This window comes from Sminthopsis crassicaudata, chromosome 2, assembly GCF_048593235.1.
Source record: "Sminthopsis crassicaudata isolate SCR6 chromosome 2, ASM4859323v1, whole genome shotgun sequence".
In the NCBI taxonomy this organism is placed as follows: Eukaryota; Metazoa; Chordata; class Mammalia; order Dasyuromorphia; family Dasyuridae; genus Sminthopsis; species Sminthopsis crassicaudata.
Window position 1 is genome coordinate 442,181,141 of NC_133618.1, and position 22,771 is coordinate 442,203,911.

At 35.3% G+C, this 22,771-nt stretch overlaps 1 protein-coding gene and 1 long non-coding RNA gene across 10 annotated transcripts in view; both read left to right on the forward strand.

The window, feature by feature from the left end:
- The window catches only part of LOC141557235 (uncharacterized), a 51,105-nt gene extending 32,592 nt beyond the window's left edge, over window positions 1-18,513 (forward strand). Inside the window, exons 2-3 of the long non-coding RNA XR_012486745.1 lie at window positions 15,537-15,640; window positions 17,413-18,513. This is a non-coding gene — a long non-coding RNA (uncharacterized LOC141557235). The remainder of the gene's footprint in view (window positions 1-15,536; window positions 15,641-17,412) is intronic.
- PTPRT (protein tyrosine phosphatase receptor type T) overlaps window positions 1-22,771 on the forward strand; it is a 1,285,960-nt gene that overhangs the window by 134,745 nt on the left and 1,128,444 nt on the right. The gene's annotated exons all lie outside the window — the stretch shown is intronic.

Sequence of the window (22,771 nt, forward strand, 5' to 3'; positions counted from 1 at the left end):
TCCATCCTTTCCTATTTTGACATTTGTAAAATTGTTCTGTCTTTGTTCTTTGAGTTGTCTGGCCATTTGGGGTCAGTCTCTGTTACAAGATCATCACTCATTTAGCTTCCTAACTCTGGGTTTCTCCTATATCCTTGGGATCCTGCTTCTCTTCTTTTTTTCATATTTTTTCTTGGTGATGTTATCATTGATTAAATGGAATGGATTGAATCACCCATTGACTGAATTGTCTCTACTAAGGATTTGCAAATTTGTATAACCAAACCTAATAATTTGGTCTGGCATTGTCAACTATCTATAAATTTCACTAGGGTATTCTCTTGGCATTTTCAACTCTCTACATGGGGGCTCATTATATAAATAAAAGCATTCCCCCCATAAACTCATTACTTTTTGTGATTTCCATATTTCTGTTAAAGTCATTATTTTCTTTCAAGTTGCTTGAGTTCAGAAATTGAGAATTATCCTTGACTTTTTTCTCTCCATTATTTGTGCCCTCATTCCTGCATTTTCAACAGTTGCCAAATCTTGTTTATTCTATCTCTGTAACACATCTCACATATATGCCTTTCTCTACACTCCCATGCCCATCAGTCTGGTTTAGGCTTCCATCTTTTTTTGGCTTGACTATTGCAGCAATTCACTTGGAGATTTTGCTGCTACTAGTGTCTGCCTTCTCCAATTCTTTGATTAGACTTTTACCAATTAAAATTCCTAAGTATACAGGCCTGGATGTGCCACTCAACTTGTCTCAAATTTCAATGCCTCTCTCTTTCCTTAAGGATAAAAAACTTCACCTTGGCGTTTAAAACTTTTCTTCTTCTGCTTCCCCCCTACATTTCGACATTTACTTTATAAGATTCTCCTCTTTATGTTCCAGCCAGACTTATGTATTTGACATCTGTCTTTCACCTTTGTGCCTTTGTATAGGCTGTCCTCCATCCCCAGAATGTTTTTCTCCTTTCCTCTTTTTCTTAACATCCTTCTCTTCCTTCAAATGCTTCAGCCTAGATTCTACGTCCTACAAGAAGCCTTTTATGACGGCCTTTTCTGAGTGTTTTCTCTCTCCTCAAATTATCTTTGTGCACCTATCATATGTGCCATGTAGAATATAAGGTTTTTGTGACTTTGCATTTTGGATTTGACATAGTTATATTAGCTAAGCTTTATCCTTGACTTGTTCTAGTTTCCTGCATACCCCCAAGTCCAGTGTTTCTGGAAAGTATGACAACTCAAGAAGACCAGTTAAGTTAGTTTCAGAGCAAATAATCCCTTTCATATAGCAGATTTGATTTCAACAAATATGTATGATATAGGTGGAATGTGAGAAGGCACAGGAAAAATCCCAGAAAAAAATATTAAAAGAAAATTTAAAGAGAGATAGAGCACCTGATTTAAGCCTTGAAGGAAGAGATGAGAAAGGATTGTTTTTCAAGTGGCCCATGGCAATGCTTTTGGGAATACCTCTATGTGGCCTCAGGACCAATAGGGGAAAATCACACATATACAAGAGGAATAAGGGCTACTATAGTAATATGCTCACGGGGTCATGTAAGCCCTATTTAGGGGATCAGGCTTAGACAGCACCAGCTGTGCCTAATAGTCTGGTCATGTAATATGAGACACAAGCATCTGTTCTGGTATTTTCAAGTCCTTTTTAAAAGTAGCACATTGAAGTATCAGTCCATTACATGGGAATTGTTGGAAAGAATGGCTTAACTTGATGGTATGGGTGGTCCCCTTTTACTATAAGAAAGAGGACATAGTTAAGAGGTGACTTTCAAGTTCTTGAAGAGTGTTGACATTTCACTCTAAAGGGCTCTGTAGCAAGGAACTTTCCTTGTATGAGCAGATTGTCATTATTGAGTATTTTCTTCTTTGAGAGAGAGTCATTTAGTGTTTCATATCTGGACCTTCATTCACACTGTCAAACTGAGTCCTTTCTTAGAGCTTTTAAGATGCACTCCAGTCTAAATGTACTCAGTAGTAATAAGTTCAGGAAAGTTGTATTGTGCATTGTGTAATGGTTCTGAATCATAGAATCCTGGGGGGGGGGGAGGATCATGGATGCAATCTAGTTCAATCTGCTGTTCACTGTGTAAATCTTCTCTTCTTCTTAGTCATGTATTCATTGGTGTGTTAGTCATTTTGTCTATGTGTGTGTTATATATGATTTTTCTTTACCTGATTGTGGCCTTATATATTCTTCTCTTGCTTGTGCTTATGTCATTCTTTATCTCTTAACCCAAAGCTTCCTGAGTTTTTTTTTTTTTTTTGCTTTTTTGGAGGGGAGAGGTGAGGCTTGTAAGTATTAAATATCTGAGGTCGGATTTGAACTCAAATCCTCCTAACTGTAGGATCTGTGTCTATCCACTGAACCATCTAGCTGTGCCATTGTTCTGTTCTATTTTGTAATGTGGCTCCTAGAGTTAGATATAATGCAGATAAGTTGTGCATTCCTGGTAGAAGGCTTATCTACCTTCCTTTGGTACTAGATTTCTGATTGTGGCAAACAAAATCTGTCAAAAATCATGTTAAAAAGTTAAAAGTAACTTTTTAACATGGCACTTCATTTCTTTCTTTCCTTCTTGGAATACTCTTTTTCACTTCCACTGCTTAGCAGTCCTGGCTTTTTCTTCAACCCAGACCAAATCCTATAAATTCTGCTGGAGGCATTTTCCAGTTCTCCTGGCAGCTATGCCCTTCTCTCTCTGATTCTCCTCCATTACTCTCTATTTATTTTGTGTATCTTTAGCTATTTATGTGTTCTCTCCCTTATTAGAACGTGAAATCCTTCAGGGCAGAAACTATTTTCAATTTTCTTTGTTTCCCTAGTGCTTAGCACAGCATCTGTCATAAGATCAGTGCTTGTTGACTGACTTTCTTGTTTTCTCTTGTTTCCTACCCAGTACAGGGTCTGCAATTTAGTAAATAAATCCTTGCTTTTTTTTTTACTTGCTTGATAGTTTATTTTCCATCTTCTCTACCTTTCAAATGAAATTAATTTTAATCATTCTCTTTTCTTCTCCTTTTTGTTTAACTATCCTCTCTATTCTTTATGCCTGAGCTGGAAGGGACTCCAGTGCTCTTATCTCCATACACTAAAATACTTTCTTTCACTCAACAGCTAACATAAACCTCACCTCCACTGCAGAGCCTTTGATCACCATCTCTGACTTCAATATGTTATCTCTTCTCCATCCTATTTCTCAGGGATCTTTGACCTGAACTCTTCTTGGCACTCTTCTCTGTATTGTAGTTATTTTTTTTTAAAGTTTCTTGAGAATAGGATCTTTATATGCCTAAAGCCCAGGGCAGGGTTCTGAACATATTCAACATTTAATAAATATACATCAAATTGAATTTAATTATATGAGTGTTGCCTGAGCAACATTGTTGACTCAGATTGAATTTCTAATCCATTATGAATCATACCTAGTCCTATATTCTCTATCTTGTTATTGGGCAATTGGTTTTCTTGATCTAAATTTACAGTTTTACATTTATCACAAATACTATTTTCAGGTAGATGGAGTTACTGTGTTCCACAAAATTTATGCTTTGCTTTTGTAAATTTTTCTCTCATGTGTTAAGTACCAGCTTCTTCTTCTTCCGTGTGTGTGTGTGTGTGTGTGTGTGTGTGTGTGTGTGTGTGTGTGTGTGAGACAACTGGGATTAAGTGATTTACCTGGGGTCACACAGCTAGTAAGTGTTAAGTGTCTGAGATTGGAATTAAACTCAGATCTTCCTAACTTTAAGACCAGTGCTCAATCCACTGTGCCATTTAGCTGCCCCACTCAGGTGTTAAGACTCATTTAAACAATGCACTGTTTTTTCTCCAAGTCCAGATTTCAGAGGAAGAACTAATACTTTTGCATCATATTGAGGTTGTGATTTAGAATTTTTTAAGGGCAGAAATCACGTCTTATTTGTCTCTTTATATCCCATTGTACTGAACATGTGTGCATGCTACAAACAGTCTTTTAAAAAATGGAATAAATGAATAAACAGATCATTTCTCATTTATTTTTCTTCCAAGAATAAAAATTTCTCATTTATTTTATTTCCAAGAAAACCCATATTTTGTTTGTTTTCTTCCCTGGGGTTAATGTCTGGAGGGTTGGGAATATTGCCTTGCTTTCTGTGAAGCCATAAGCCTTGCTTTTGTGGCTTGGTCTTAACAGTGAAGAGAAGGGTCTCTCAAAATAGAATTCTTGAGATGTGATGAGAAATTTTGAAAGGATTCTAACCATAAGGCTCCTTATGGCAAATTTATTAATTGATAGCATTTATATGATACTTCAATGTTTGTTAAACCCTTCACAAATATTATCATATTTGATTTTCACAGTAACCTGGCAAGGTAGGTGCTATTATCATCCTTATTTTATAGAGCAGACTAGGAAATGACTTGCCTGGAGCCTTACTGTCAGCACATGTCTGAAGCAAGATTTGAACCTTATTCCATGTTGAGTGCTTTATCTTTTAACAAGACAGAACTAAAAATTAAGCAAACAATAAAAATTTTTTTTTTGTTTTCAGTTCCTTTTTTGGCTTATCTTAAAATCTACAGGCTTTGAACTTATTCAAGTAAAGTGTGTGCCTTTATGTGTATGCATAGATATACACATATATACGTGAATGATGAATAACTACATTTCCGTGGAACTACATAAATTAATTAATCTGATATTTGATGATGATGCAGCTGACATTAAATCATGCTTTATGATTATTACTAGATCATTGATATAGAGATGGAAGGAATCTCAGAAGCTGTACATCCCTTTTTTTTTTTTTTTAAATTTTTTTTATTATATATATATATATTTTATAATATTATCCATTGTATTCATTTTTCCAAATTACCCCCCCCTCCCTTATTCCCTCCCCCCGACGACAGGCAATACCATTCATTTTACATGTGTTACAATATAGTCTAAGTACAATACATGTGTGTGAATATCATTTTCTTGTTGCACAATAAACATTAGAATCCGAAGGTACATGCAACCTGGGCAGACAGATATTAGTGCTAACAATTTACATTCCCCTCCCAGTGTTTCTTCTCTGGGTGTATCTACCTCTGTCCATCATTGATCAACTGGAAGTGAGTTGGATCTTCTTTATGTTGAAGATTTCCACTTCCATCAGAATACATCCTCATACAGTATCGTTGTTGAAGTATACAGTGATCTTCTGGTTCTGCTCATTTCACTCAGCATCAGTTGATTTAAGTCTCTCCAACCCTCTCTGTATTCCTCCTGCTGGTCATTTCTTACTGAGCAATAATATTCCATAACTTTCATATACCACAATTTGCCCAACCATTCTCCAACTGATGGACATCCATTCATCTTCCAGTTTCTAGCTACAACAAAAAGAGCTGCCACAAACATTTTGGCACATATATGTCTCTTTCCGCTCTTTAGTATTTCTTTGGGATATAATCCCAGTAGTAGCGCTGCTGGGTCAAAGGGTATGCACAGTTTGATAACTTTTTGGGCATAATTCCAGATTGCTCTCCAGAATGGCTGGATTCTTTCACAACTCCACCAGCAATGTATTAGTGTCCCAATTTCCCCACATCCCCTCCAACATTTGTCATTATTTGTTCCTGTCATCTTAGCCAATCTGACAGGTGTGTAGTGGTATCTCAGAGTGGTCTTAATTTGCATTTCTCTGATCAGTAGTGATTTGGAACACTCTTTCATGTGAGTGGATATAGTTTCAATTTCTTCCTCTGAGAATTGTCTGTTCATATCCTTTGACCATTTATCAATTGGAGAATGGTTTGGTTTCTTATAAATTATGGTCAGTTCTCTATATATTTTGGAAATGAGACCTTTGTCAGAACCTTTGTTTTTAAAAATATTTTCCCAATTTGTTACTTCCCTTCTAATCTTGTTTGCATTAGTATTATTTGTACAGAAACTTTTTAGTTTGATGTAATCAAAATCTTCTATTTTGTGATCAATAATGATCTCTAGTTCTCCTCTGGTCATAAATTCCTTCCTTCTTCACAAGTCTGAGAGGTAGATTATCCTCTGTTCCTCTAATCTATTTATTATCTCCCTCTTTATGCCTAAATCATGGACCCATTTTGATCTTATCTTGGTATATGGTGTTAAGTGTGGATCCATATCTAATTTCTGCCATACTAATTTCCAGTTTTCCCAACAGTTTTTTCCGAATAATGAATTTTTATCCCTAATGTTGGAATCTTTGGGTTTGTCAAAGATTAGATTGCTATAGATGTACCCTTTTTTGTCCTTTGTATCTAATCTGTTCCACTGATCTACCGGTCTATTTCGTAGCCAATACCAAATGGTTTTGGTGACTGCTGCTATATAATATAGCTTTAGATCAGGTACACTTAGACCACCTTCCTCTGAGTTTTTTTTCATTAGTTCCCTTGCAATTCTTGACCTTTTATTCTTCCATATGAATTTTGTTGTTATTTTTTCTAGGTCATTAAAATAGTTTCTTGGGAGTCTGATTGGTATAGCACTAAATAAATAGATTAGTTTGGGGAGTATTGTCATCTTTATTATATTCGCTCGGCCTATCCAAGAGCACTGAATGTCTTTCCAATTATTTAAATCTGATTTTATTTTTGTGGCAAGTGTTTTGTAATTTTTCTCATATAATTCCTGACTTTTCTTTGGTAGATGGATTCCCAAATATTTTATACTATCAACATTTGTTTGGAATGGAATTTCTCTTTGTATCTCTTGCTGTTGCATTTTGTTAGTGATATATAAAAATGCCGAGGATTTATGTGGATTTATTTTGTATCCTGCCACTTTGCTGAAATTTTGAATTATTTCTAGTAGCTTTTTAGCAGAGTCTTTGGGGTTCTCTAAGTATACCATCATGTCATCTGCAAAAAGTGTACATCCCCTTTTTAGAGAAAAGAAGAGAGGGAAAACGAATCTTAAGTAAAGTATATTGCTCCAGGTCATGTAAGCAGTTATCTTCAGAGGTAGAATTTGAACCCAAGTCATTTGATTTCAGAGTTTTTTCCACTCTACTGACTTCATTATAAAATACTCCCACATAAATTGTCTCATTTTCCTCCTTTTTAAAGCCTTCATATTAATTTTGACTTTACCTTCTTCCCTAATTTCTAGAGATGATCAGTAACCAAATCCCTGGACTCCAGGCCTCTGATTCTAAATATGCATAATAACTAGATATACATAAGACAATAGGATCAGAAATTTAGAGCTTGGAGTCAATCAAGGGAATTTGCATTCTAATGGGGGAGATAAAATGCCAATAACTGGGCATATGTTCTTAGAGGGAGGGCACTAACTGAGAGAATGGGAAGGAGAACTAAAAAAGTCCTGTAGAAGATATATGAGCTGAGCAGTGAAGGAAGTCAGGAGAGTCAGGTAAGGAGGAAAGAATTTTAGGAGGTGGAAAAAGTTGGTGCAAAGGAGTTGGATTATCAGTGTAAGGAACAGCATGAAGGGCAGTGTTACTGAATTATAGAGTGGATGGAGGGAAACAAAAATATACGAAGATTGGAAAGGTAACCAGATAGTCAAGGGCTTTAAATGTTAGAGTATTTTATATTTGATCCTGGAGATACAATGGAGTTTATTGAATAGGGAGCTAACATGAATGGAGCTGAAATTTAGGAAAATCACTTTGGCAGCTGAATGGAGGATGGATTGGAATGGGAGGAGAAACTTGAGGCCAATTAGAAGGTTATTGCAGCAGGACCAGGAGATCGTTGTATACTTCAACTACAATACTATATGATGATCAATTCTGATGGTTGTGGCCCTCTTCAACAATAAGATGAACCAAATCAGTTCCAATAGAGCGGTAATGAACTGAACCAGCTACACCCAGGGAAAGAACTCTGGGAGATGACTATGAACCACTACATAGAATTCCCAATCCCTCTATTTTGTCTGTCTGCAATTTGGATTTCCTTCAAGAATAATTATATACTGTTTCAAGGTCCTATTCTTTTTTTAAAACAAAACTGTTTGGACACGTATACATACATTATATTTAGTTTATACTTTAACATATTTAACATGTATTGGTCAACCTGCCATGGGGGGGGTGAGGGGAAAAATTAGAACAAAAGGTTTGGCAATTGTCAATGTTGTAAAATTATCCATGCATATATCTGGTAAATAAAACTATGAATAAAAAAAAACACAAAAAAAGCAGGTTATTGCAGAACAAAGTATAAGGCATGAAATGATAAAGGCTCATCGGAGGATATGGCTGTGTAAGTGTAGAGAAGGAGTATATATATATACAAATATTATTTCAAAGATGGAAACAAGACCTTGGCAATATTTTATTATGTAAAGGTAATATGAGAGAAGAGTTGAGGATGACACCAAAGATTTTGAGCCTAGGTGACTGAGAAGATGATAGTAAGCATCCATAGTAAGAGGGAAATTTAGAAAAGGAAAGGGTTTAGGGTGAAAATGATGTTCTATTTTTGACATGAGTTTGTGGTGCATGTGAGATTTCAAATTCAATATGTCCAAAAGGCAGCTGGTGAAGCAAGAGTGAAAGCAAGTGAAGGAAGAGGGAGAAGTTAGGACTTCAAATATAGATCTGGGAATTATTTGCATACAGATAATAATTAATCCATGGCAGGATATAAGATTATCAAGTGAGTTAATTTATAGAGAGAAGAGAAATGAAACTGGAGGAATTTCCTGGATGAAGGTCTAGCAAAAGAGACTGAGGAAGTGCCATTAGGAAGAACAACTCGGGAGAGTGTCATGAAAATCTAGAGAAAAATATATTTTTTGAAGAAGTGGATGATCAATAATGTTAAAGGTTATACAGAGGTCAGGAAAGGTAAAGCCATTAAAATTAGATTTGACAATTAAGAGATCATTGGTTGCTTAGCAGATGAAGTCAGCAGCCATACTGTAAAAATTTTAGAATTGAGAGAAAAGAGAGATACTGATTGTAATTGGATTTCTCAAGAGGTTTAGCCAAGAAAAGCAGGGTGATAGGATTAAGTAGGTTTGGTTTTTGTCTTTTTGGATGAAAAAGGTGTGGGTATATTTGTAGGCTGCAATGAAGGAACTAGAAAACAGGAAGAAACTGAGGATCATAGACTGGGGATGATAGAGGAGGTGGAAAGGATTCATATAGAGGGGGTTGCCTTAGCAAGGAGCATTGATCTTCATGTAACAATCCTTGGTGAAGGAGGAAATAAGAGACTTGTCCAAATGGTGTGAGATGAGGAAGTGGCAGACTTGAGGAGCCATGAAAAGGTTTTGGAATAGCTGTTGTGGTCAGTGAGATCATAAATCTGTTAGGGAAGTACAAAAGGAATATACTATTGTATTGAAGCCTCAGTTGAAAATATGCAAGATGAATTTGGATTTGATTAGTCAGCACAATATCCTGATTTTCCTTGAACTACATTTAGTAATAGATGAATAGGAAAAAAGCTAGTAGATGGTTGGAATAATATAAGGTTCAGGTTAGCAGTGTTGTTCAGTGTTAAAAGTAAGAGGGCTGAGCAAGGGATTTGAATAGAGAGAATTGTGTAGAGTGAAATGATTTACCAAGGAAAAGGGGAAGAATGTGGATCAGACAGGAGAGATTGCCTGGGAAAGGAAGGAAGGGTGGAAAGATTGGAAATCATGGTGAAAATGAAGAATAGGGATACTATGGTAAGCCAGAGGAAGAGATGAGATTATAAAAGGTTATAATAAGATAAAAGAATTTAAGAATTCCTCCCCCCACTTAATAGTATTATATATTTTTTCTAATTACTTGTAAAGATAGTTTTCATCAGTCATTTTTGTAAAATTTTGAGTTCAGTTTTTCTTCCTCCTTCCCTTCCTTTTCTTCTCCTCAAGAGAGCAAGCAATCTAGTATAGACCATACATGTACAATTTTATTAAACAAATTTATTTTCATATTCATGTTGTGAAAGAAGAATGAGAACAAAGGAAAAATGACAAGAAAGAAAAAAACAAAAAACAAACAAAAAAAGAAAATAGTATGCTTTTATCTACATTCAGACTTCATAATTCTTTCTCTGGATGTGCATGGCATTTTCTATCACAAGTTCCTTTGAACTGCCTTTGATTACTCTATTGCTGAGAAAATCTAAGTCTTTCATAGATGATCATCACATAGGGTTGCTATTACTGTGTACAATGTTCCCCTGGCTCTGGTCACTTCACTCAGCCTCAGTTAATTTGTCTTTCTAGTTTTTTACCTTAAAATCAGCCTGTTTGTCATTTCTTATAGCATAATAGTATTCCATTATATTAATATATCATAACCTGTTCAGCTATTCCTCATTTGATGAGCATCTACTCATTTTCCAATTCTTTGCCATAAACATTTTTGTACACGCATGTCTTTTTCCTTCTTTTATCATCTCTTTGTGATATAGCCCCAGTAGTGGTATTGCTGTATCAAAGGATATGCACAGTTTGATGATCCTTTGGGAATGGTTTCAAATCACTTTCCAAAATAGTTGGATCAGTTCACAAGTCCACCAACAGTGCATTTGTGTCCCAGTTTTCCCACATCCCCTCCAACATTTATAATTTTCTTCTGTCATGTTAGTTAGTCTGATAATTATAAGGTGGTACTTCAGAGATATTTTAATGTGCTGTTCTCTCATCAATAGTGATTTAGAGCATTTTTCATAGGATTATAGATAGCTTTGATTTCTTCATCTGAAAATTTCCTGTTCCTATCTTTGACTACTTCTCATTTGGAGAATGACTTGTAGTTTTATAAATTTGACTTAGTTCATGATATATTTTAGAAATGAGTTTTTTATCAGAAATTCTGGCTGTGAAATTTGTTTACCAGCTTTTTGCTTTCCTTCAACCTTGGTTATGTTGGTTTTGTTTGGGCAAAACATTTTTAATTTGATGTATCCAAAATTGTCCATTTTGCATTTCATAATGTTCTTTATTATTTCTTGGTCACAAATTCCTCCCTTTTCCAAAGATTTGATGAGAAAACTTTTCCTTGCTCTCCTAATTTACTTGTAGTATCACACTGTGTCTAAATCACATACCCATTTTAACCTTATCTTGGTATAGGGTGTTGATTCAAAATTCTTAAACTTGGTGAGTGCAACATTTGTATTTGATGACAAATTCAGTGGTAATGGGAAGCTCAATGGTAGTGTTATTTTTGAATAACTGGGATGCAGTAGAGAAGCAAGTCATGAGAAATGATTAGATCTAAGTACTTGGAAATTAGGATATTGAGGGAATGTATTTGCCAAAAAGACTGTTTTATAGAGAACTCACACAGGGCAAGTATTTATATAATGGTCAGAAAAAGTGATAGAAGGACATTCTCAAGGTCTGTCTTAAGAACTTTAAAAGTGATTGCATGACATTGGAGACATGGTACCAGGATGGTAGGTAGAATTGAAAGAGATGGTAATGAGAGTATTATTAATTGGGAATGGAGATTTTACTTTATCTACTGAAGGTGCTGGGTTATTGAAATGAGAAGAGCATGATAGGACAACCTATTGAGTAATAAGTGTAGGCAGAAGATTGGTAGTTATTGGTAGAGGAAGAGACTAGAGGTCATTTGATTCAACCCACTCATTTCATAGGAGAGGAACTGAGATATAGAGAAAGGAGTGAGTTGCCCAGGGTCACAAGAATATCAACAGGATCAAGATTCAAACTCAGGTTCTCTGACTCCAAATCAAACATTTTTGATTCATGGAAATGAAACACCTAATTTTTAGTTTTTCCTCTTCTCACTTTGTTAGTATTTATTATCAGTGGCAATATCAATTTTCCTTGCTACCATGAACTGTTTAACTCTCACCGTTATAGCATCAAACTAAATATTTTCTCTAAAGCACCTCCTTAATATAGCATACATATATGAAAGATTCCTGTAACTTTCTTACTGATTGTTTTCATTTGCTTTTCTTTCACTCCTTTTTTTTCCTTTGCTTTTCTTTCACTCCTTCTTGCTTCCAACCCAGGGCTGAACTTCTCTCTGCTCCTATCAAATCAATGGTTTGAATTACCTCATTGTTGAAAAGAGCCAAGTCTGTTACTGTTGTCATCATATAACCTTGTTCTGTGTACAATGTTCTCTTGGTTCTACTCACTTCATTTAGCATCAGTGATATTTTCTTCCTCCATTTCTACCACTTTAAACCAGAAATTGTCTTTGAACTTTCAACTCTTAAATTGGTTCCCTGGTGCTGAAGAGCTTGAATGCTGAATGGCTGGTCATTAAGCTATGGATCACCTATTGGAGGTGGAAGTAGAAACTGTAGTCATTATCTCCTTTAGTTTTTTTCTCTAGTTACTGTTCTCTAAACATTTCTATTCTGACAAGTGGAGAGTCTTCACTCTCCCTCCATCTGTAGATATTTTTCAGAGTTTAATAATACTTTACCCATTTTTTTCTTTCCAGTGAGTGGCACGAAGGTTAGAGTCAACCTTTATATTTGAATCTTACCTTAGATACTTATTCTCTAGGTGATCGTGTCAAGTTATTCTTTTAACTTCAGTGTTCTCATCTATAAAATGAAGACAATATTAAGTTATTATTTCATTTTTTTATTGTTGAAATAAATCAATTTTCCTGTCTTCTGATTTTGGGCAGCACTTTAGTAGAAAGATAAGAAGGGAAAAAGGAAATGGAGATAGAATAGATTTACAGAATCATAGAATTTGAAGTTTGAAGTGACAGTAGTCTAATCTATTCATTTCATGGTGGAAGACATTGAAGCCCTGAGAAGGGAGAAGAGATTTGCTTGAGGTCATTTATATAATAAATGGCAATAAGAATTCAAATCTAGGGCTTTCAAGTTCAAATCAGTAGCTATTTCCATTATACTTACTGTCCTTTATGAACTAGCCCATAAAAGCTAAGACCCAAACCACTGAACAGCCCTAAGATACAACAAAATCCAGTAACAAATTACTCTAGACTTGGAGGTCTATGTTATGTCCTTGAAGCACAGGATAAAATATTTTGCTCTAATAGGCAGCTATATTCTCAGCCTGTAGTCACTATCTCCTTTAACTTAGTTTTCTTCTCTAGACACTTGTTCCCTAAACATTTATATGCTAACAAGTGGAGAATCTTCACCCTTCCTCCATCTGTGGATATTTTTCAGGATTTAATAAAATAATACTCTTTCATGGGGTCAGAGTTTCTCAAACACACTGGTGGACAAATAGAAATTCTATTCTAAAGTGCCTCATATTCTTCATGGTCTATTGTGCAAACTTAGACGTTAGTTGTGCTACAGGAACAACATTCTTTAGCAGTTAGGAAGGGAGATCATCAAGTCTGTGGACGGGTTAACTTAGAATCGTAAAGAGTTTGGTATGGAAAGGCATACTTTTATCATTATACAGGTAGGTAATGGACCCAAGTTCTCTGGTTAGCAAATATATAGAGAGTGCGATCTGCTTGAGGACAAAGACTGTTATTTTTTTGTCTTCATGTCCTCAGTGCTTATCATGGTACCTACAAACACTTGATAAATTTTTGTTGATTGATTAGATGAACAGAGCTGACATCAGAACCTGGATTGTCCAATTTGCTTTGTGCCATATTGCTTTCTTTGCTTTAGAGAAGAGAAGGGTGGGATAACACATCAGGTTTAGAGACAGATATTGAGGTGACTTGAGGCTAAATACAGGGGCTTTGTGCTCACTAGTCCTCAGTAATAGCATTGTCCTGTTTTAACCTTGTGCATTGTCTCAACATAGCTCTGAGATTTCTCAGCTTCCTGGGCCCTGGTTCTTAACATTAGCTGTTTCTTCAAAAGACAGTGGAAAATACTGAGCCACAAAGAGCCTGACAGACAGGTGGTGGGTAATTGAAGCATTAAGACAGCGAAGGCCACAGACATGTGAACCTCCTGTCTGGCATAGACAGGTGGCCCTGCATGGAATAAAAGCAGCTGACAATATACAGTCTCTAACATGGTGTCATTCATTTTAAGAAAACTCTTTTTTTTACCCCTTTTTGTAGGATTTAGGAAATTACTAGTAGAAAGCTTATGTGAGGGTTAAGAGGGAGAGGAGTAGGAAACACACTTCTCTGTTGACAATAGCTGCTTTGGGGCTGAATCTTAATGGTACATTATGAATAAAGATTTTCCCTGCTTAAATTTGAAGTTAACATTTTCTACCTTCCCCTACTACCATTCCTTTTTCTCACTACTATTCTGATTCGCAGTGGGATGGGTAAGTTGTCTAGAAGATCTTTTCTTTTTCTCCTCCCTCTCTTTTTTCTTCCTTCTTCCTTCTCTCTCTCCTTCTTTTCCCCCTTCCTTCCCTTCCTCCACTCTTCTTCCCTCTCTCCTTCCCTCCCTTCCTTCTCTAATTTTTTTTTAGAAATCACTTCAGTTTTGGAGAAGTTACTGTTTAAGAATATAGAAAATGGCGGCTAAATCTTCAGATTAAACAACAGGAACAACTTAGTGTTTTTAAAGCTGGTTGTAACAAAGGATAAATGTCCTGATACACTGAAAATTCTTTTATTTTTAGAGATTCTGACTTATTAAGGTCCTGACTACAAAGTAAATTACTGACTTGAAGTTTGATAGTCTTTTTCATTCCTCCCTTCTCCAGCCAGTGCAGCATTATTTTCCCATTACTTTCCTACCTTACAGGCAATGGTAGTGCAATAGATTTTTTTTTCTTCCCATTTTCTCTCAAGATCTGATGGAACGAATAAACTCAGAATTTCTGGTGTTTAGGGGCCAGAAGCTGTCTTGGTATAATTTAAGCTATTCAGAATTCTTAATGTTGAAGGAGTATTTGGAACTTTAACTGAACCCTTTTGAAAACTGATATTCTGTCAATATTCCCAATTAAAAATACTTGAGTTATGAATATTTAGAAGAACTTTATTCAAATTTTAACTATCCAGGTTCCATTCTCTATCTACCATTTTAATAGAATTATAGAATCATAGAATTTCAAAGCTAGAAAGGACTAGATAGATCATCTAGTTAAACTCTATAATTTTACAGAGGAGGAAACAAAGGCAGTGGCAAAGGTGAGGTTGAAACCTAGATTCCCCCCAATTTAGGACAATGTTCTTTCATTGAAACCTGTGTTTCACTGGCTTCCTTGAGTGCCATTGCTGTAACTCAGCATACAAGATTTGGCTATTTAGTCTTGGTCAAGTTTTAAAATTGAGGCTTTCTTCTCTGTAGATTTTTGGTCTTTGACCAGATGTCTGGTCTCATCTGCCCCTACTTATTGCCTATATGGCCATGGCAAATCATTTAAGCTCTTTAAGACATGAATTGTGCCTGGTAAGACTTGCTTGAACTAGACAGGGTTAAGTGCCAGAATAACTCAATAACAATAACAACATTCTAAAGATAACTTTGAAAGATTGAATAACACTGACTGAAACAATGATCAACCGCAATACCAAAGAACAGATGGTGAAGAAGGCAATTCACTTTTTGAGAAGAGGTGATGGACTCAGGTTGAAGAATGAGACACCAATTTTTATACAGGCTCAATGTGGGAATTTTTGTTTGTTTTTGTTAGAAGTTTTCTGATGTTGTTGTCTTTTATAATGAGAGGGGAAGATGGAAGAAAGAGAAAGTAGCTGTTTGGCAGCTGGAAAAATTGAGCTGTGAACTTCAATTGAGGTAATACATATAAACTAGTTTTGTAGTCATAAGATACTATAGAATTATGAGTTGTCACTGTTATTTTACATGCATGCACGTACACAATGTTATTAATAGTGCTAAGTTTTTTTTTGTTTGCTGGTCAACTGGATAGGTTTGGAGGGCATATTGTCTCATGTAGAAATTACCCAGGAATATGATTTTTCCTTTCTTCAGTTTTGTGGTAATTAATTCCAAACCCAGATGCTATTGAACATCTCCCACCGCCATAACAGTTCTTAATACATATAGGAAAGAAAATGTAGGAAGTAAACTTGCTCAGTTTTTATTTGAAATTCAACTAGTTCAGAAAAGTATCATTCTGAGCCATAATTCATGCCTAATATAAGACATCTTTTTTGAAGAAAATAAAAGAATTAATAGCTAATATTAAATTTTTTTAAACTCCTCTTATTCGATAAAGGACACCACAGGTAACCATAGACTATATCACTTTCTATTGAATTAAGTGACCTGAAAGTCTGATTTTTTGAAAAGAAAAAGTTATTAATGCTGAAATTTAAATTAATATCAGGAACCAGCTCCATAGAGTATATTCATATTTAAACATTAATTCCTCCATCTACTTGCATGTTATTTGTCTTGATTGTTTCTTCCAGAATAATATTAAGATGATTGTAAGTCTCCAATTCCTAATTTCCAGTTGAAGTTTCCCTTTGTTAGCATTTAGACCAGATCTATACTAGCAAAAAACATCAAAAAAGTGATGTTTCTATCAAGATTATCCTGGCACCATGCAATTGTAGAAGAGTAAGAAGGCTAATCTATCTACATGAATCATCATGCACAGTCAACTTAAAAATTGTGTCATTCAACCTCTGTTTGAGGAGCCCATGAAGGAGAGTTCATAACCACCAAAGCGGTCCACCCTCCACGGGACAGCTCAGATTGTGAGTTCTCTCTCATTTTGAACGGCAGTCTGCTTTTTTCTCCACAAACTCTGATGTAGAAGGGATTGTGGCCTCCAATCCTGACTTAACAAATAAATCATCTATGCTCCATTCCAGTCTCTCTCCAGATAAGGAACCTACTGAGACATTGCATTTTGAGATAGGTCTAAGCTTCTCCTATTTGTGCCATTTTTGAAAGGGAGCTCAGTTATCTGTCTATTGCATTAAAATGTTTTGAGGTTTAGATTAACTGTTGACTTGACCTGATTCTCTGCTTCAGATTTGTAAGTACATTGGTTGATAGATCAAAACTTTCACCAGATGGGGACAATACTTCCCCAGAGTGTATGCATCATGGTTCAGTGGGAAAAGCATTGGATTGAAAGTCAGGGAACCTGGCCATAATTCCCACCTGTGTCACTTACTATTTGTATGACCTCAGGCAAATCACAGCCTCTCTGTGAACTGAGTGTTCTCATCCATAAAACCAGGGGATGGTAAAGATGGCATTTCAGATCCCTTTCAGCTCTCTATTTATGTTATTTTGTGATCCTTGTCAACTAGCTGATATTTTGAGTATGTGTGTAAGTCCAGGGAAGTAATGGGTTTGAGTGAGAAAATTGTAAATTAGAAATAATAAGACCTGCATTTTAATTCTGATTCTGCTAGCAACATGATGTGTGACATTCAGCTGATCACTTTCCCCCTCTAAGCTTTAGTTAAAGCTACAAAATCTTGACAGTTTCTTCCACTTACTTTTGCAAAAGGTAAATTTATTTGATATATTTTGTCTTTACATTGCTTAAGTTCTCCCTTTATCCTTTTCTTTTCTTCTCTCAGAGAACTATTTCATATAACAAGAAAACTTTTTGGAAGAAAAAAGGAAGAAAAAGAAGAGAAAATCAGCAATCTATATATTGGAAAATAAACTCTGAAAACATGCAATGTACCACACTTTTGAATCTCTTTACATCTGTAAAAGAAAAGGGAGAGAGTAAATATGCATTCTCCTGTCCTTTTTTGGGAGGCCATGCTTTTTTATTAGATGGTTTTTTTGGTTTGTTTTTGAAATTTTGTATTATTCATTTTTTATCATTTTGTTGTTGCCATTTTTTCAAAATTATATTGCCATTGTCATTGTTTCTTGCTTTTTTTGTCTCTGCTTAGTCTTTCCAATCTTAGCCTTTCCATGCTTCCCTGTATTTATCATATTCATCATTTTTCCTGAAGAATGTTGTTCCATTTTTATACCAGTTTGTTTATTCATTTCCTTGTTGATAGATATCTATGTTGTGTCTAGTTCTTTGCTACTATAAAAAAGTTGCTATAAATATTTTGGTGCAGAAGGAAGCTTTCTTTTTCTTAATGACCTTCTTCAGGTATTTGTCCAATAGTGGAATTTTTGGATCAAAGGATGTCAAAGTTTTAGTCACTTTATTTGTATGTTTCCAAAGTTATTTCCAAAATAGTTGTACTATAGGGTAATCCTTAAACATTTGTATCCTTTAAAATTAAGCATTGGGGAGCTCAATTTTGTTGTGTTTTCCCATCCCCAACCCAAGTGAAAGCTCTTGCTATTTAAAGCAAGAAATGGCACGACCATTGGTTACTATCCTGCCACCTTACCTGTCCTTCTGCATGATTTTAAAGCTTTTGAAAAATAAAGTAATATTCTTTTTTCTGTTTCCTTGTTCTTTGTAAAGACTTCTTTCTTGGTATGATTATGTGTATGTCCTCCAGAATATTTGATTTTGTGTGTGAGGGTAAAGGTTTGGGAGTATTTCCCCGCTATATACAAAGTATTTGAGAGATTTCATATTCCTTAGAGTCTTATGTGGAATTGTTTACATTTTGTATGTTATCTGCAAAACCACAGCAGCATTTATGTGTCTATGGATTCAGTGTGCACCTTTCTACTTTTTAATAAAAACATTGCTCACAGTTTGTAATATAGTATTTTTGTAATATAATATTTTAAGCTATGGGACATAATTACCCTGAAATTATTCCTTATTTGCACCTAATTGCTGACCATTAGATTACCTGATAAATGGTAGGCTAGACATTCACATTGTCATTATGATATTAGGCAAAGTTAATAAGTAACACTTTTTAGTTGGAGGCTGGTTACAGGATGTCTGATTTTGAATCATAGAACAGAATAACTTTAAAGCTTAAAATGGTTTTTCTCCTCATATAAATGTCAGTCCATGAGTTTATTATTAATGTTCTCAGTTTGCTTTTTTTTTCTAGAAGATAAAATGCTGTCATAAAATAATGTGACTGAAGCAGGATGGTATAGTAGAAAGACCCAGGTTCTACAGTTTTACTGAGCTCTGAGTTTTACTAGCTCAGTGACCTTAGGAAAATCACCTGACAACTCTTATTTTTTGGAAAATAGGGGAAGGGGTCCCTGAGGAATTAGTAAGAGGATCCAGTCAGTCTATGGGATGGCTGTGAACTCAACCCCACATTCATCATTGTCCAATTATCTTTTACCCCCAAACAAACACAAAAACAAGAAATCCAAAGAGCATCCACTTCCAGCTGTCATTGGGAAGGCTGGTTTTTTTTTTTGACAGTTTAGTCAGGAAAGCAATAAATTCACATCCCAATAAATAATTTACTTTGTGGACTAGGATGCTATGCCCACTTCTTCAATAGCACTTGCTGCCTGTATAATATATAAAATTCTGGTCAGGTCAGAGAAGGAGGAAGAATTGAATTCCCCTTTGTTCCCGCCACTGCCTCCATGCCTTTCTCTTCTTCCTGTACCTCCACTAATCTTCTCTGAATGCTGTCAGTCATCCAGTTTTCCTAACGTCAGCGCACTAGCCTGACATTTTTCTGTCAGCTTGGTGGTCACTCTACATCTTTGTCTGTCCAAGTGACAAAGAGGAGTCACAAAGTATGAATCACTTACCGACTGTTATTGTGTTTATGCTAAGGATGGTGAGGATTCTCAGAGTGGGTGTCTTGGAGTAAGGGAAAAAAGGAAACCCAAATCACATACCTCTTTATCAGTTCATATTTCTTCTCCCTGTTGTCTCAGTCAACAAGATCTGAAGAAATCTTGGCCAAGCTTGCGTGTTCCTCATGTTACTCTCATTTGGCTCTTTCATATTTAATCTCTTTCATGCTTCTTTGTTGCCCTCTCTCCTGACTCAAGAGCAGAGCTGCTGGGAACAAATTTTGTTCTTTGTTGTCAGGGTTTGCAGGGGTCTGTGAAACTTTGATGCCAGTGATGGTATTAATTAAATCATTAAGATAGTATAGCCTCATCATTTTTAATTGTAGGCCTAAGGTAATATTTAATGAGGCCAAAAAGTATATTAATAAAATTACTTGTAATTAGGAAGAAATGATAATGGGAGGTTGATGGAAAGGGTTTGGGAATAAGTTACAACTCATCATGCATGTTGCAAATTTTAAATATCATTTTTTTCTTCTATGGACAACCCCTTTACTTTAGCTTTGCTAAGGTGATTTTTTTTATTAAATGCTTATATTTAGAACTCCTCAGAGGTCATCCACTTTAACTTTACAATGAGGAAACAGAAGTTAAGGATAGTGGCTTGTATAATGTACACAGTGAGTATAAGAAGTACAGTCTGAATCACATAGAGGACTTGGCTCCTTTGCTAATAGTATTCTATACATGATCAGTATAAATGATGCTATAGGACCATCTGTATAGTTGCAAGCTTTGGAAGAGAATCTGGGAAGAGAACAAGAAAGGGGCTTGGGCCCAAGATTATATCTGCTATTCTATAAGTCAAAGGGGAGTTCAGGGAAGAGAGAAAGAAAAAAAATACTTGCTATTAGGGTCAGGGAGAACTTCTTACAGGCATCTGGCTTAGATAGGTGTAGGAGGCTGCAGCAATAGTATGGTACATTGCCAAAAAGTCCTTGATTTGGAGTCAGTGCACTGGGTGTTAAAATCGCAACCCAGGTTTTTTTTTTTTTTTTTTTTTTTTTTTTTTTTTTTTTTTTTTTAACTATCCTTATGATCTTGGGCAAGTCCTTTCCTTGTTTTGATCCTCTTTTCTACTCTATGAAATGAAGACTTTGGATCAGATGATCATGTAAAGATGTCTAAATCCTTATAAATAAGAACCTCTCCTTGATTTTAACCATATAACATGAAACAAGGTGATATGTATATATGCATACATTTATTATATACGCAGACTATGATTATACACTTTTGTACATTATCTTCTTTAATACTTATGACACCCTAACAAGGTAAGCAATAAATATAAAATGTATCCTAATATTAAACACAGAACTAAAGCTACTTTATAGAGGCAGTATGATGTAATGGAGAGAGTGCTGGATATGGACATTGGAGATTTGGATTTGAATCTTGGTTCAAAGATATGCTAGATGTGTGAATATAGAAATTCATTTTTCTCTGAGCCTCAGTTTCCCATATGTAAGATGGAAAAATACATGGACGCTTACCCTCACAAGTTTGTTGTAAAGAGTGTTCGGCAAATATTAACACTGACTAGAAATGGGGAGCTATTGTAATCATTATTTGTTTGGACTTGTAATTTCATTGATATATGGAAAAATGATGATGAGAAAACTGCCTCTATTAATGAAGAACAATATTTTTTCTATAACTTACAGTCTTAGAATTATTTGGGGCACTTGAAAGGTAAGTCAACAGTCAACAAACATTTATTAAGAATCTACTATGTGTCAGACCTCGTACTAATTGCTGGGGATACAAAAAAGGTAAAACGCAGTAATTTGCTTATATTCATAGAGCCACATGATCTTCTTGACCCTAAGGCCTTTCCTCCATCAATTATACCAAATTGCTTCTCATTATTGTTGTTTATATTTTTTATTGTGCCTTTGTTCAAAGAGCTACTCAGCTGCAAACTGGGTCTTGAACTCCATTCATCTGATTCCAAACCCCAGCAATCCTTCAACTTCACCTTGCTGTTTTAAAATCAAAACTAAATAAAAACCCCAACTTCATAACATTTATGGGAAAAACAGATCAACAAACATACTACTAATAGCAGGTCACAGCAAAAGCTTTTCACCCAGAACCCTCTTTGTGCTACTAATGACCTGCTATATCCTTGTTCCCCAGAAATCTCTAAGGCTTGGCTTGCTGATTCTGCTCTCTCTTTTCCTACTCTCTTTATTGATTTTTTTATGGTGTGGTCACTTCTTTCCCCAGACTCAATCCTTACCACTCAACTTCATGCAACCCAGGTGTCCATTTCCCTCCTATCCTGCTCTCTGAAATCATCACATACCCCTTTCAGTTAAAATAGATTTTTTTTTCCTGCTAGCCACACACCAGGAAAATATACTAGGGTTTTTAAAATGATAAAATAAGAAAAAGTTATTTACAGAATTATAATGTCTTTTTTTAAAAGACATTTTAAGTTTTTTAAGACATTTAAAATTTTTAAGAGTTAACCCTGACCTTCTATTCTATTATAAAAGAATAAATGACTTTCTAAGTTAGATGTACATGATAGAGAAAAAGAAGAGAAAAAAAGAGAAAATATTTAGGAATATCATATACATATCACATACCATTTTTTTTGGATAAGAAGAAAGAAACTGTACTACAGATTCCATCTTTGTGGGAAGTTCTTCCCTCTACCAATGCAAGTATGCATTTGTTTTGTAGCTTCTCATAGCTACCTGAAGTACCGACTATGACTTGCTCAGATTTCAATAGCCAGTGTGTGGGACTTTGACCCATGTCTTCCTTAGTTGGAGGTAGATACTTTATCCATTCTTCCAGTATTTTTTTGCACATAGTTTTTTATAATGGATAGTTCTCCCATTGGTATAAAGGCTGAGTCATGGTGCCACTTTTGATAGATAAGGATATGTTTGCCATATTTAACTGAATAAACATCCAATATATAGTCCCTGATGACAGGATTTGCAGAATATTCAGGTTTCCTTGCCGTGTAAATGTCAGCAAATGCTTCTTCCTACTAATTAATTTACTCCAATATTTTGTGTTATTACTCCTTCTGTGTTTTATCTCTCTTCTTCAGTTAAAACTTATCTTTGCTAAAAGCCAATAGATCTTACAAAGAACTATGAAACGGAATCAGAACAAAGAGGGGTATGTATGAGTGTGTGTGTACTTTTCTTGCTAATGTATTAGAGAGATCTTGGTGGAAGCTAAAGGACTAAGATGAGTGTGTTC